Source organism: Bradysia coprophila (genome assembly GCF_014529535.1).
Source record: "Bradysia coprophila strain Holo2 chromosome X unlocalized genomic scaffold, BU_Bcop_v1 contig_39, whole genome shotgun sequence".
In the NCBI taxonomy this organism is placed as follows: domain Eukaryota; kingdom Metazoa; phylum Arthropoda; class Insecta; order Diptera; family Sciaridae; genus Bradysia; species Bradysia coprophila.
Genome location: NW_023503329.1, coordinates 3230741 through 3246269, shown reverse-complemented (window position 1 = coordinate 3246269; position 15529 = coordinate 3230741). Strand labels below are relative to the sequence as shown.

The following is a 15529-nucleotide window of genomic DNA, read 5'->3' as shown; positions in this document are numbered from 1 at the left end:
ACACGCTCTCACTCTCTATCCACCAATCTCACTCTCGATTTGAATTTAACAGCCGCGCGCTTGAGCTAGATTAAAGTTCTCTGCTTTTCCCAGTTTTAGACGGGATACTGCTGAGCCATGTTGGTTGTTCTTAAATTGAATCGACCAGTCAGAATAGATTGAAGTGTTTGCACAAAAATAATATATATCTCAATAATATATCCATAGTTACAATTATAGTAAAATGATGCATATACTACCACAATATTTATGTAACGAAAATTGATAGTTATTTTAAATGTGTAGCGTGGGGAAATATTTTTTTTTAAATGTGTCGGTCACAATTTTTTAATAGTTTTTTTTAAGTAAAAAATATTTTTAAACTAAAAATTTAAACTAAAAATATTTTTTTTAAATTAAAGTTTTTATTTGTATAGAAAAGTTTGATAGAGAGAGAGTTTTTCTATTTTGATGGGGATAAAAAATAATAAGTTTTCCGGAAAAAAGTAAATAAATTTTAGTATCGATGTTTAATGTATACAATAGAAATAAATAACCGACTCAATGGATAACATCAAAGTGTTGTGTTGTGCTAGTACTGTGTGCAAATTTATCGTTAAAGTTTAAAAGTGAAGCCCCATAATATTCTTTGACTACTAGTTATTTGCATATCCTTTTTCGGTTTCCTTTTCAATCTTATTGAGAAGAAAAGTTTTTTTTTCTTTTTTCATTTCTTTTTAACCTCCAACATCAAAATTTAAGATAAATTTTTCTTGTGTGAAAAACCGTAACGCAATTTTTGTTTTATATTTTTTTAAATAACGAAACAAAAAAGAAAAAGGGAACACAAATCTCCTTAATAACATAAATAAAAAGTTTTTTTTTTGTAAAATATCAGTTTCAAGACGAGAAGAAAAGATTAGTTTCTTTTCGATAACTGGAGGCGATTTTCATACAAAACTTTTGATTCAAGTAAGTACATAAAATAGATTTTTTTTTCGTTTATTTATTTATTATTTGAAATGATTCCTACTTTCTACCAACACATTGCATTGAGATGTGTTACATTCCGACGATACGGAGAACAAAAATCCTTTCGTTTTTGGTGTTATTTCTTTTTGTCGGCAATAAATAACCTCCTTTTTTTATAACCTCACTGGTAATGATGACGACCTGGGAAAACAGTCGTTGTTGAAAACGGCTCTGTAGCAGTCTGATGTTATATTGGGTGTATTAGATGGAAATATATGGCAAGGAAATGGTGAAAGAAACGGCAGAAAACTCTTTTGCTTTTTTCGGTCTTTGGTAAATAGTTGTAATCTGATTTTCGATTTTTCGTTCACTTTATTGATATTTTGTTTCATGATCAAATTATTTCTTATCTCCTTCTTCTGCTGTTTCTTTTCGGATTGTTTATACGCAATTCGGAAGGCAAATAATATTTTTACTCTCGGGGTGTAAGACGGTGGCGCAGTTTACGTTCAAAAAATTTAACGAGTTTTATCGGAATACATAAAAAGAACGCTATTTACGGCGTGTTGACAGTGATGTGAAATGGATTTTCTTTCGTGTGCTGTTTAATCGGTTATGTTTAACACTTTACCAAAAATAAAGATCACAATTTTTCAAGATGAAAATTCATTCAAATAGAATTAAATCCAACGATCGTTAACGAGGGCCCACTCAATGAAAATTATAATTATTTTTGATGTCTGATTCGATTTTTTTTTATTATTATATTACATTATACAATAGTTAGGAAGCCAGGATACATTCACTAGCATATGAAAAAGTGAATGATGCATTTTTGTCAGGGACTATTTTTTGTGAAAATGTTTTCCCTTATTTTCTGGTTTTTCCCCATTTTCCCAAATTTTGGTAATTTTTTTTGTGTCAATTTGGGAACAACCAGAAAATATGGGAAATTCTTTTACCAAAAATAGTCCCTAATTTTTATACAATACCGTGGTCACTCATCAGTATCTCTATACTTAAGATTTTCGTTCAAAATTCAACGAAATTTTATGAAGATGAAGGCTTTTCATTGAGTTTACAATAGGCATGTTAGTCAGAGCCGTTACGTTTGAAAAATGTCGGTTTCCATAACAATTGAAATAGACATTTAAACATCTTATACCGTGGAGTAATGGATTATTATGGAACTACCACAGGCCCTGGGGCCCAGGGTTGTAAAATATCTCATAATTTGTAGTTACTGTGTATTCGGTATGAAAGTCAGTTGTGATTTCTGACCTCGGCTTTTCTCAGATTTACTTTTACCTTAGCAATCGCAACCATTAAATCTGGTACTTCATTTGTACAGACATTTTCTAGGTCTTGATACAAAATCTGTCACTTCAATATTTCTATCATACTTTTCGTTATATATAAGAACACTAGCCAGATCTAATCGCTTATTCAAGTCGTGGTTGTCGACAAGGTAAAGCGTTCTACATAAGTATACTATGAAGATGTTCCACTCGCCTTCAGCGCAGACTTGTCAAAAAGAAAAATGTCCAAACACGGACGTAATCAACTATATTTCTAACAACAAAATATCCAACAACTTTCCCATTCTTCAACAAAATTTATGGAAGCACAAGAGTGCGTTCAAAGTTAGAGAAACATAAGTGAATCTTGGTTGAACCTGTGAAGTTTCTTATAAATAATAGGAAAAGAAAGTTTCCAGCGTGCAGTTCTTCAGCTTGTACTGTATGTGCATTAAATTGCGTCTCCAGACAATTGTGTATAATATTGGCCGATTGTAACATAGTTTTTTCCTTTATTTATTTTCCGGCTAAGAAAATTTCTTCGGTTCATTTGGTGGATGAGTATCAAGTAAAAACAATGCTAAACGAAATTTGTTGTTCCCTCATTTATTAGTCATAGTCATACGCGTTTCTAATTATTGTGCAACTAATAAGATAATACACAAATTTGGTTATCCAATTCATTAGTAAATTTTGAGATAATTTTTTCTTCAGTTCATTTCTAATAGTAATACAAAACGTATTCTCAAACAACATCATTAAGCCTAAACAGAAGTTTCACAAACAGCACTTGTGTTCTACGAAAAAAATAAACATAAAAATGTTTTTAATGACACCTCAAAGGAAATTTATTGTCTCAAATAAAATTTAAATAATTTTTTTTGTCTTCATATATTTCTCATTCTTTCCTTCGGTAACGAGTAAAATTTGTACGCACGAATGTGCGTTCAAACAATATGCTATAAATATATATCCAAAATATATTTATACCATACATACACAGCGTGAGTACTATACCTCTAATACCTACTTTTCATACTTATTTTATCAAAGCCGGAATGTATTTTTCATATAATCAAATAAATTGTGTGCCCTCTATCTGTACCATATGTAAAACCACCGCACCGAGAGGAGCCTCCAATATTTTCGATCGTGCACAGTTCGTTAGCGGTATAATATGAAATTCGATGAGCAACTGACTTGGGTAGAGTATATATGTATGTAGGAGATGCTACCATACATTTCTCGTTACCTGTTATATTCTTTTTTGTACATGGAACATTTTTTTATACTTTTTTTTTAAAGTTTGTTTTTGCGATGATATGCAAATTTTCAAGCATGATGTTTTGATGTTGACAAGTAAAATTCAAAAAGCTAATGGCTTGGGAGGCATGTGATGGGTAGTAATATCTGGGCATTATCGTCAGAAAAAAAAAACAAAATTGATGCTTTGCTAAAGGACATCATTTTGATTTTATTCCGGCGGAAAGTTTAACGAGCTTTCGTTTAGAGGCTTTTTCAAATTGCTAAAAGTGGGCGGTAAAAATGAAATAAATTGTTGAAATGAACTACTCTCTCGTTTAGTCGCTAATATTATGTAGATTAAAGTGTTAAACAGGGGACTACAGTTCTATTATGCATGCCTACAGCCAGTACAAGTTTCTATTCTGTTCAAATTTTGGATCCCATCGTTAAAAACAGACAAATACTAGAAAGTGTCGAGTGACCGAAATGTTCGCAGGTCCCAGGTCCAGGTAATTTTATTTTCTTATCAAAATTGAAGAATCATAAAACTTACTGACATATTTCCGACCAAGACATTCTTTCAATCGATTTTTCACCATGAAGCCATGATGGCTCATTTTTGGTCAAATGGAGAAAAATCTAGATCTGGTTGTGGGTTACATTTTTCTCCATTTGGCCAACAATGCGCGATCATGGCTTCATGGTCAAAATCGATTTAAAGAATGTCTTGGCCAGAAATATGTCAGTAAGTTTTATGATTCCTTCTGTCTGTCCACATTTAGTAAGTAATGGTACGGATGATTGCATGTCTAGCACGCCTGCATGATTTTGACATTATAGTCCGAAAAAGGAGGGTTCGAAGTTTATATGGTCACGTTTTTAATATACTTATTGGCGGTCTGCATTCAGAACCCCTCTGAATAAAAGCAAAAACGTTTAGAAAATTTCGAGTTTTTTCCACTAGGATGTGGTGACTAGGTGATGTGATAGAAAGGAATGGTTCAGTATTAACCTTTTATAAACGGCAGATAAAGGTTTCACAGAATCTGCTACTTCTGTTGCTGTGAAATCCGTAAATATGTCAGCACTTCACTACAGGAAATTTGGACTCTAGTGTGAAAAGGTGAATTTCTCTTTTTTCTATGTGAAAAGTTCGTGAAAAATTCGAGGAAAGTGCTGACGGTATTTATGGATGTCTGCTAATAGTATTATCCGGTGTCAGAATAGCATTTTTCCGAACGCAGGCTAAGAGGCTTTTTTAGCGAACGAGAGGCTTCCAGCACAAGCCACTTAGCGTAAGTTGGGAACAACGTTTTGTTTATAGTGTGACTCATTTCAAATCAGCGACGAAGTCGCGATATTTTGACACCAGATGAACAAACATTATTATTTGTTACTTCATAATATAGATTTTGCTTATTTTTCATAAGAACTTCTTCGGAATTCTCTTGTTGTTCTGTAGAATTCAATTGAATTTTGTAAAATTCTGAGAAGTAACGTACGTGTATAGCTTCTCGAATTAACCATATCACATTTGTCGCTGCTTATTTACGTTGTCGATGACATTTGATCTAACGTTTTTGAATTCTTAATAAAGCTCTTTGTCGCCTTTATCTTTTCGACCACTGACTTGTGTGAAAAAGTGATGCAAATTTACTCAAATAATATTTTCAGTAAATTGCTTTGACTTTTTACCAACAAATGATGCTGTGGCGATGCTGGTTATTTTTTTCAATATCAACTGTTGCTCAAGAGGCAAAAGTTCATTGTATTTTATAATATTTGGTCTATTCGGAATATTTTCGTTAAGAAAGCCACCATAACCATTCAAAAAAGCCTCCTTTTGTGAACCGTATGATTAAATTTGGGATAATATTAAACGTTTATTGTATATCAAGAGACCGTCGCATAATGGGCACATATTTTCGGAGCGTTACGACGAGGACACACACAGTGTATTGTGTACATTTTTATGATTGATATAGATGTAAAGGTTGCTCTACAGCGGATGTTACCTTTTGTACTCGTATAAAATGTATTTCTTTTCTAAGTTCGATTTTTTTTTTCTTATTTTGGCAAAAGAAAAAACTCAGCAGTAAGCGAAATGGTATTCTTGAAATGTAAATGTTCCGTTTCAAGAAGCATCATAAGGAAACAGTAGAGCATCTCAATCATGGAGCTAGCTATTTTGAGAGAATGATAATTTGGTGGAATCTACTGATTAGACTAGCGAAACCATCACAATCTTTAATAGACCGTTCGACCTCAAGCTAATCTGATTTTCTTTTTCGCAAAATGCATGCTAAACTTAACGAAGTAGCAGATTATTGATCTGATGAAACTGATTTTTCGAAATTCTTCGAATTCTGAAGAGGGATTTTTTTGCCCGTATCCTATCCAATGAACCCCCACATATGTATGTCCATAGCCTGTAGCAGCAGTACAGACAGAACACACTTTTTCGACTTTTCGTGTTCACTAGTCAATAAAAGGGAAATCTGGACATGCAAACGAAGCATCGCTAAAAAATAGCTCCGACGGAATCTATTCCACTTTCAAAAAATTCCTCGAAAAGTTTCTAGGTTTTCCAGTAATTTGGGCAAGTTAAAAAGTTTCTCGTGCGAGTATCGAGTATTATTGCACTGGCAGACCACAGTCTAGATCATTTCTACATATGAAAAAGTTGCAATCGAAAAGATGTTATCCGGCATGATTTATTAATACATTTTTTCTCCGCTGTCATTTTACATACGTAAACAGTTAACCCCTTTAGTATTATATTCGAAAACTGGGATGATTTATGACGAAACTATTTTTAATGTTCAATGATTTATTGATTCATATTAAATGAGTTTGGTACAAGCGAGCAGGAAAGGAGGAAAAACAGGAAGAAAAAGAAATGTCTATATAACTAAAACTTTTCTCCATCAACAAGCACTCCTAACAGTGTTCGGATATGATTGTGCGTCCATTCCATATATATACACACCGGCAGTGTGTATGGATGTATTGGCGTCTTTAATAATATGACATAAATAAATTCTATTTTGTTTTCAATTCACTGGCCTTTACGATCACAGTTTTATGAACATTTTGTTTAATTGAGCAAGTTTACGACAATCAAATTTCGAAGGAAAAGGACATATGATTTTTCCACATAAGTGATTTTCTTGAGATGTGCCACCCTTGATGAGCTGAGCACCGCATCTTATATCCTGTGATTTCATATGCTCACTGAACATGCCATATAATGTATGCGAAACAGCTTGCAACGTATATGTTATATGGACAAAAGTTAAAACAACCAGTTCAAAGTCTTATTGCGATCGTATCAGTATTTAGGGTGCATCGTACATTTTTTGGGTCAATTTGGTATGGTAGCAAAATAATTGGTGACAGTTTTTGTAGGAGATTAGAAGGTGAAAATTTAGTTATTAAAGCACATCACTATGTGGTTTTGTCGTCATGAAATATGATGAAGAAAGAGATTCCGCTATCCAAACATTTTAATCTAATGGAAATTTCTCATCGAATAACATTACCGCTTTGAATCAAACACATTCCACAATCGACATGAACCTATACCACCTATGTACGTATCCGTACATAAGGCGTGATATTGGTCAATGTAAGTATGAATAAATAAAATGTATTTTGCGGCGATTGTAGTTCGGCTACGAGTTTGGCCACATAACACGCCGTGTCGAAATGTTTCGGTCGATATGTTCGTGGGTTACTTTGATATCGAAATGGATGACCTGTTCATCCATCAAATTACAAAGAAATCTTTTCACCCACACTTGCTAGCCGTTTGCATTGCCAATTTCACATTTTAATCGAAAATTGAAACCACTACGGTATCCAAAATAGCGATTTTACAAATGAAAAACTACAAGTGACAAAATTTTGGCAACATAAAGTATTTGACATACTTTTCCGCACTAGTATCGAAATGAATGACATTAACGTTGGTTACAGCTTAGCTTTTGTGTTTATCTGTTTCAGTTGTCCTGTGCATAAAACGTTGTATATCAAAATGATGTTTTCAACACAGGTCCTAAAATTCATTACTCGCTCCACTCGTAAGGAAAACTTAGAACTGGTGCTGAAAAAATCGACTTTTCCTGTCTTGGTCCAAAAAATACAATTTAAACAAAAAATTATTGACGTAAAGGCGGCGTACTAGAATGCTGTGCACGTAATCATTTTTATCTTGAATATTTTCAAGCTCGGACCCGGAATGATGAGCATTCTGGCGATGTCCGAATGGCTTTACTTTTTTTTATCAACCTAGGAGCTTTTATCTTCTGAGTATTTTCGAAACTCAGGATTTTTAAGCACATGATGATAGATTACCAATACAAGCCACTTGCAAGCAATACTGGTAAAATAGGTGTCATTTTGACATTACTACCTACAGTACAAACACAAGCTGTAATGCATAGTGTTTGCAAAAAAGACTCGCTCTTCATCGGCATCGGCAAATAAAACCTAAACTTTAAAATTTAAACACAGCCGCAGGAGATTTTTGTCTTAGACCTGTAAGTCTCTGTAGTTTTACAAAACTATTGAGAGAAGATTCCAGTAGGTTCAAATTAGCACTTCGTCTGTAAAAAGAAAAAGTGAAAATCGTTTTACTTGATTTATATGCACACAAAAAATACCTAATTCCGATTTAACTTCCTCACTCCAACGACCCCATCGGCTTACGATTTTTGCTTTATTTTACCCTAATTGGTATCATTATTACCTTAAATTTTTCGTTTCGTCTACACATACAAAATATACATAATATCCTAGACAAGCAGACATACTATTATGTATCGATAAACCCAAAACCATTCAATAGACCAAGTGTTCATTATCACAAGGTAGTCGATTTCATTGTCCCAATTTTTTTTTTTTTTTTTCAAAAATGAAGTGTTTTCTGGAGACAGCCATTCATATTTTTTCCACTGAAATATGCCAGATTTGTTTGGACAACGTCGTAATGCAATAAATTTACGCTGTACAATCACTCTTCAAGCTATCATTAGTTTCAAATCGTACAATATTTACCCCATTGATAAGTGCCTGCCTAATTAACATTTTGGCCATGTTAGTCCAGTCCTTTGTGTCAATCCGCTCGGTTTACATTTTTCGGGCTTTTCAGATTGGGAATGAAACGTTGTGGGACAGATTGTTTTTCTTCGAAAGTCGTCTTTTTCAGAACAGTGATGGCGAATGAAGCTATTTTTTCTAAAAGAAGGGCCTAGACTATGTGTGGTGTGTGTCGCAAAAAACTTCTATCAATTGAATTGATTTTGCCTCTAAGTTCTGTTCCGTCTTCGGAAAAAAGATTTCAATTCCATTTCAACAATTCGAAGTTAACTAAAACTCTGGGTGATTAGCACTATATTTGCAGTCGATTCATCCTAAATAATATTATTATCGCTTTTACAAGCACAAAACATAAATCGTTTATGTAAAGTTTTATCTTAATTTATTATGATATACACAGACAAAACAGACGAGAAAGCCAGCCATAAGGTATATTTCTAGTAGGAATAACGTAGATTATAACTATAAATTAAAATTGAAGAGAATATAATTATGCGACTAAGTTTTAAAGTTTTCAGATAAACTTGAAAACTAATTAAAAGTGTGGCGCCTTATACAAAGTGTTCGGTGTATGTCAATGTAAATTGAGATAATGGTTGACTATGAAGTATGGTCTTGTATCGTTCTATACCATCGGAGTATTTCAGTAAAACATATATTGTAACTGTTTCCGAAAGTTAATGCTTCCAACTCCATTATCCAATAGAGTTCTATTCGTTAAAATGCATCATTATCAGCAGAAGCTTACCCGTTACTTACTGCTTAGATTATATACTTAATCGCTGTTGAACATTATATTTAGTATTGTATTTCAATCGCGTACAACTTGCGCCAATGCACCTTTACCACCGTCGAACCATTAGAACGAGCAGAGAAATTATTTTCTCATAATCATTTCATTATTAAATCACATTAATCCTCGCATACACACTCGAGAAATGTTACGTCGTTGTGCTATGCACACTTTGGAATGGCTTGAACGACACAGACGTTTTATATGGGTTGCAGTAAAATGTTGTTTTTTTTTGGTGGGATGTAAAAGCATCATCAAGAAATTTAGATAAATTCGCTATAATATGCTTGCCGTTCGTAATTGCATTGAAACGGTCACAATTTGCGATATTGTTTCTGGAGAAAATGTAACACTAGAGAAATTATGATTCTTCTCGTACGGTTTTGTAATTCTTGCGAAATTGTGTTCTTCATTTTTGGCTCTCGATGAACTTGTAATTATCGATGTCGATGAATGGGAACGTTAAATATAAACAAATGTATTAGACTTAGTGATAATGTTCGATGAGAACTTAATCTAAGCTGTGGCAACCCTTCCAGAAAAGTTTATATGCCAAAAATAAACACATTGGTTAGCCGAAAAGTCATTTTTCCAAACAAATCCTGTAACTATTTTGCGTTATCACCTTCACTTTGTTGCTGGAGGTGACGCTTTCAGCTTCGATTCGCAAAACTTTTAAATCGACATTAAAATATAACACGTCGTCACAAGTGGAAGATGGTAGTAACCTTCAATTACACTTTGCACAAACCATTGTCTGGTGTTAACTAACCAATTTGAACCAGAGCGTCCCAATTACTCGGGAACGCGGTGATATCTAAGTTATTTAACTATATGACAATTCTCTTAAATTAAGATAATTTCATAAGAAAAAGTTTTACGGATCGAGAGCATCACCTCCAGCAATATCATTTGTTTTGAAAGTGAACCGAGAAGTGAACACAGAACCCAGCGTCTTATTTCCACAAAAGCGGTTTTTTGGCTGATACATGAGAGCTTTCGGTAGCATTGACTGGTATAGTTAGAGTTATAGGTTAAGGTTGTAGTTGCTACTAATTTAATGAAACAAAATTGATGTTAATTGTTGATAGGATTTTACTGAATAACATCTCATCTTACTTTGAATTAGTTGTTGCAGTGTAGGTCAGGGGTTATTTTTAGGAACTTGAATTTTTCAGAATGAATTGGAATTTTCAGAATCTTTAGAATGCAAATTCACAAAAATAATCCCTGGTGTCTTCAGGGACTATTTTTTTCCACTTTTTTTTTCCCAAAAATGTTTTTGCGTAAAATGTAGCAAAATATTTTTTAAAAAATTGAAGAAAATTTTGGAACATGTTTCCCACATTCCACAAACAGTTCCTGAAAATTTCCCTGAGACTTCTTTGCAACTACTTTAGAAGGCGATTTTAAAGATCTTAACCTGTTACAGACGGCAAGCATATGACCAGTATTATTATCTTGTCTATTTTTCCAACGATATTTTTAACCGGTTGGTTACAAATCTCGTACTTCAATTTTTTTAACATGCATTTTCCTATATAAAGTATAATATTACCCAGAGCCTGTCATTAGTTTTCTCGTCGTTATGGATAATTCACCAGTTTTTGACTAGGTTAAACTAGTACTTGGAGGGTATTTTTTATGCTTCGATGTGGTAAAATCACATGCAAAACTACGGCTTTTGTTGTATTCAATTTCTTTCTATTTATGACTGCGACGAAATCATCGCGTTAAGAAAAAAACTAACTTTGTTTATCTTTTGGCTAAATATCGCGACTTCGTCGTCGCCGCTCATTTCCGTCACACTATAAACAAATCGTTATTCCATACTTATGCTAAGAAGCTTTTTTAGCGAACTCGATTCGAACGTCTCGAACCTCTCGTTCGCTAAAAAAGCCTCTTAGCATGCGTTAGGAAAAACACTATCGTTACCCGAAAAAGGACATATAACATTTTTCAAATCGAGTTCAACGATACCTACCGTAATTGCATAGACTGTAATTTGTTCTGCATGCTGTGTTCATTACTATTGAGTGGATTGAGTGTTGTTATTAATTCTTTTCGAATGACAGCAGATTGGATAGAAAACAAAATTCAATCAGACATTGAAAGTAAATAATACAAAAGTGTATCGAACACGAATTGAACAAAGAGGATTTGTCAGAAACGATTTACAATTTAATGGAATAGGATTTTTAACTAGAAACAAAAACTTTCTAAGTTCTTTTTCTTGTTGCGATATATAGATATTTTCAAATTGAAAGTAACCTTTTCAATACTCAGAGACAAAAAAAAATGTGATATCCACATATTTTGCACCGACGACGACGCCGTCATGTATAGAAATCCAGGAGCAATATTACATCAAAGCAATATGCCAACAATTTCTATTAAATTTTAGTTTCTTGGTATATTATAAAGACGACATAATAATTTCGAATAAAGGGATTTCCGTCTCAATGTACTTTGTGGGGCAAGTTTTGCACTCAACATAACGTTGAAGTTCACTTGATAGTAACTTGTGTCGAGTAGTTTAGCATGTCAACCTAAATGAATCGTATTAGATCAAGAGTTGAAACCTTTTTACTTATATAAAACAAAAAAGAAATTCAGAAAAGTCATAGATACTGAATGGGTAGCAGTTTATTGTCCTTAAAGGAATTAGTCAAGCATGTAACAACTTGAACCCGCCCACACATTTCAAAATGTAAAAAAAAATTATTTCCCTAAAAAATGTATTACCAAAACCCAGACCCAACTGCACTAAATCCAGACAGATATTTTGGGGTGAAGTGGGGTAGGGTAGATGAACGGACTTTCATTTGGAAATAGTAATAATCACATTAATAAATGTTACATAATAAGCAGTTATTCTAACCATGGCGGTAATAGACCTTTATGGCAGGTCATATATGGTGAAATCGGACAAGCCCGATTTTTGAGCGAATTTTGAGCCTGCTTCAGGAATCTATATTCAACAGTAAGTAGTAATACCTTCTTTGTTGCGTTTAACAGTCAGCAGGCAGCAGAGTGTAGGTGATTTAGGCCTCGCTTAAAATTTTGTGGATTAACAACCGAAGATGAGACAAATTATCCAAACCATAAAACAATAGTACATTACTATGCAAGGGAAGTAAAGTGATATCTCGTATCCAGATGAGAAAAAGTATCCGAGGGCGGCAGCCCGAGGTACTTTTACTCATCGTGATACGAGATATCACTTTAATTTCCGTGTGTAGTACGACGTTTTACTATGCGAGTGATGTAAAGGTTATTGCCTATACATGTAATAGCCTTATTACATGCACCAGCATAGTAAAAGCTATTGTCTAGACAATGCGGAGAAGAAGAGCTTATGAAAATCGGTTAATTGGATCATGAACTACAGCACTCTTTAATAATAATGTGAAAAATGCGGAAAAACGAATTTAGTTTAAAATTTAACTCTGTTTTAGAACTCTATTCCCATTTTAAGGTTGCAGCTTTATATCGTAAAGCGTGACATATGGATAATTGGTTCCGAAGGGAAAGTCACAAATAGAATACGTGTCAATGACAAAAAATGACCTATTGGTGGAAAAGTGTTTCCATTGTCGGGTTTTGGTTTCGGTATTGTACCGCTTACGTACGTACATGCTATCGTAATTGCACTATGCACAATTTCTACAACGCACATTTTTTTTTAAATACTTGGCTGCATTGCCAAAATGTTTTATTATATACAAACAGATAGACGAGATAGACTCACATCTTTTAATAGCCGTTGTTCCGTCTTTCGGAAAGTCAAGTTTCTTTGCGGTTATGTTTCTTTTGTTGTTGCCACCATCGCATAAAACTATTGGAAAGTTCTCCGAAATTATTTTATTTTTAAAAATGCAACTTATCATTTTACACTTTCGAGGACAAATCACATACAGTTGATGTTTCGTTGCTATTTAATTTCTATTTTATTGACGATTAAAGTAGTTTGGAGTGAATTGATTTTTTATATAAATTGCACCAGACAGAGGATTGCTGTACAATTATTTTTTTTCGTACAGAAACGATTCAGTCACTGTTGTCAATTGATTATTATGCGGATTGTCAATTGGATGGATTGTGAACAAGAGACAAAAAAATGCGTACAAATTTTCGAAAAGTTTTTTCGTTTTCTAACAGCTGTTAGAATCTATGGGTCTGGAAATATCAGATCCTACAAAAAAATGTGGTTATAACTTATTTTTTGTAACTGCAAGCAGATTTTTTTTCTGGAAAACTAGAAAATTCTGTAAATCCAAGAAAATCATCAAAATGAAAATCTTTTAAAGTGCCAGCTATTCTCGAACCACCTGGGTGTTCTCGGCCAGATGGAAAACTTCCAGACGGAATGACTCTAATCCCATGGGCGAGAGGGAGATCCCACTGCTGTGGAATTTTACATGCAGGGGCCCTTTTGCGCCTTCGTATCTGAATGAATCATCCAATCATGTCAGTCATTATTTGGATTTGGCCCATCATTTCATTTTCATTCCTATTGCTACTGAAACATCAGGGGTCATAGCCTCATGTGACTCATAGGAAAGCTTGGAATGGATTTGATAAAAAGTATTGGAAGTAAAATTACTGATGCTACATCGTATTTAATTCAAAGAATCAGCATCGCCATTCAGAAAGGAAATGTAGCTTAAATTTTGGGAAATATCCCACCCGCGAGAAATTTGAGCGAAATATTTTATTTGTAAATTAATTATCATTATACGAAATGAAAATGATTTTTTTTAATGCGCCCCAATTTTTCGTTTTTTTTATGATCGAATTTTTGATGGTCCTTAAACTCCTTAAACAGAGAGTAACCCAATATGCATAATAGGACTACTCTCAACGGCAGTTTGTTTGGTACTTTGGGAATAAATGTTTTCAGACACAACATTTTTGAAGGAATAGATTCAATGATTTTATAGATACAACTTGAAACTGATACAGTTATAAGTACAAATCGCAATCTCTATAATATCATCTCCTTAATTTCTCTCTGTGTATTAGAGTGAAAACATTTTTCGCTTAAAGTTAACAATTTATCTTCCAATAAAATAAAACGAACCGAAATAGAAAAACCGCCTGTACGCACAACATAAAATACAAATTAACAACTCCATCGATTAAAAACTAATTTCACAGTTATTTACTGCTATCGAAAAGGTTCAATGCAGAAAATCAGAAATTTTCCGTTTCTTTTCCATTCTTTTTTTGCGTTCTTTGATAACGAATTTTTGTTTTCTTCAAGCGGACTGGTGTATTTATCTCCGCAAAGTTATAAAAAGAAACTCATAAAATTTAAGTATCTTCGTAAAAAAAATAAATTTACACATGTTTTTCGTTAGTAGGTTTCGGATTTATTCTCAAAAACATAATAAATCAAAAGCAGTGGCTGAAAAATTAAAACATTTTCCTTTCAAAAGGAGCTTCATCAAGCTCTTCCAATTTAATAACCAATTTTTCAAGTCAGAGTAATAATAAAATGAAAGCAACAGAATGAAGAACAGAAGAAGAAAAAATGCCAACAAACAAATGTATAATATTCTTGTTCATACCTTTTCCAATTTAATTTCCCTAAACTTATAACATCAAACCGAAGAAAGATCGTAAAATATTGTGCTCTCATCTCACTTCCCAGGAGATGGGAACATTGAACATAACAGATACAACACAAATACTAACTAATATACATACGTACCTTTCAGTTTTATTATCTTAATGATTTGCCTTTGAGGCGCGCTCTGCTCGCTCCACCAGCATTTCCGTATATATTCCTGGCATTAAATTTCTTTTTGCGGTTCGGCTTTTCTTATTTTCATATTTACAGTTAAATTATACGTACGTATGGTTGCGTATCTTACCATGATTATAATTGGTTATTTTTTTTTGCTGCTGCTGCTTCTTCCTTTTTATATTCACATCGGGTTGCGGTTTTCAAACCATTGGAAATTCAAGGCAAAATTTCTCGAATTGTTCTTAAAATGAATATTTTATTAATAAACCGAGTTATTTAAATTCATTTCGGTTTTCTTTCTTTTTTCAGCTTTCTTTTTTTCGTGTGTTCTTCGAAGGGCCTACGATATCTGGTGTAAGTATACTATAAGGCGCATATAATCATTTTCGT

General features: G+C 33.4%; 1 protein-coding gene across 2 annotated transcripts in view; it reads left to right on the top strand.

The window, feature by feature from the left end:
• The first annotated feature begins 409 nt into the window (after positions 1-409).
• Positions 410-15529, top strand: part of LOC119069825 (octopamine receptor beta-2R-like) — a 133437-nt gene continuing 118317 nt past the window's right edge. For both annotated transcript variants that reach the window (XM_037173987.1, XM_037173988.1), the window contains exons 1-2: positions 410-951; positions 15449-15493. The gene's annotated coding sequence lies outside the window, so the exon portion shown is untranslated. The remainder of the gene's footprint in view (positions 952-15448; positions 15494-15529) is intronic.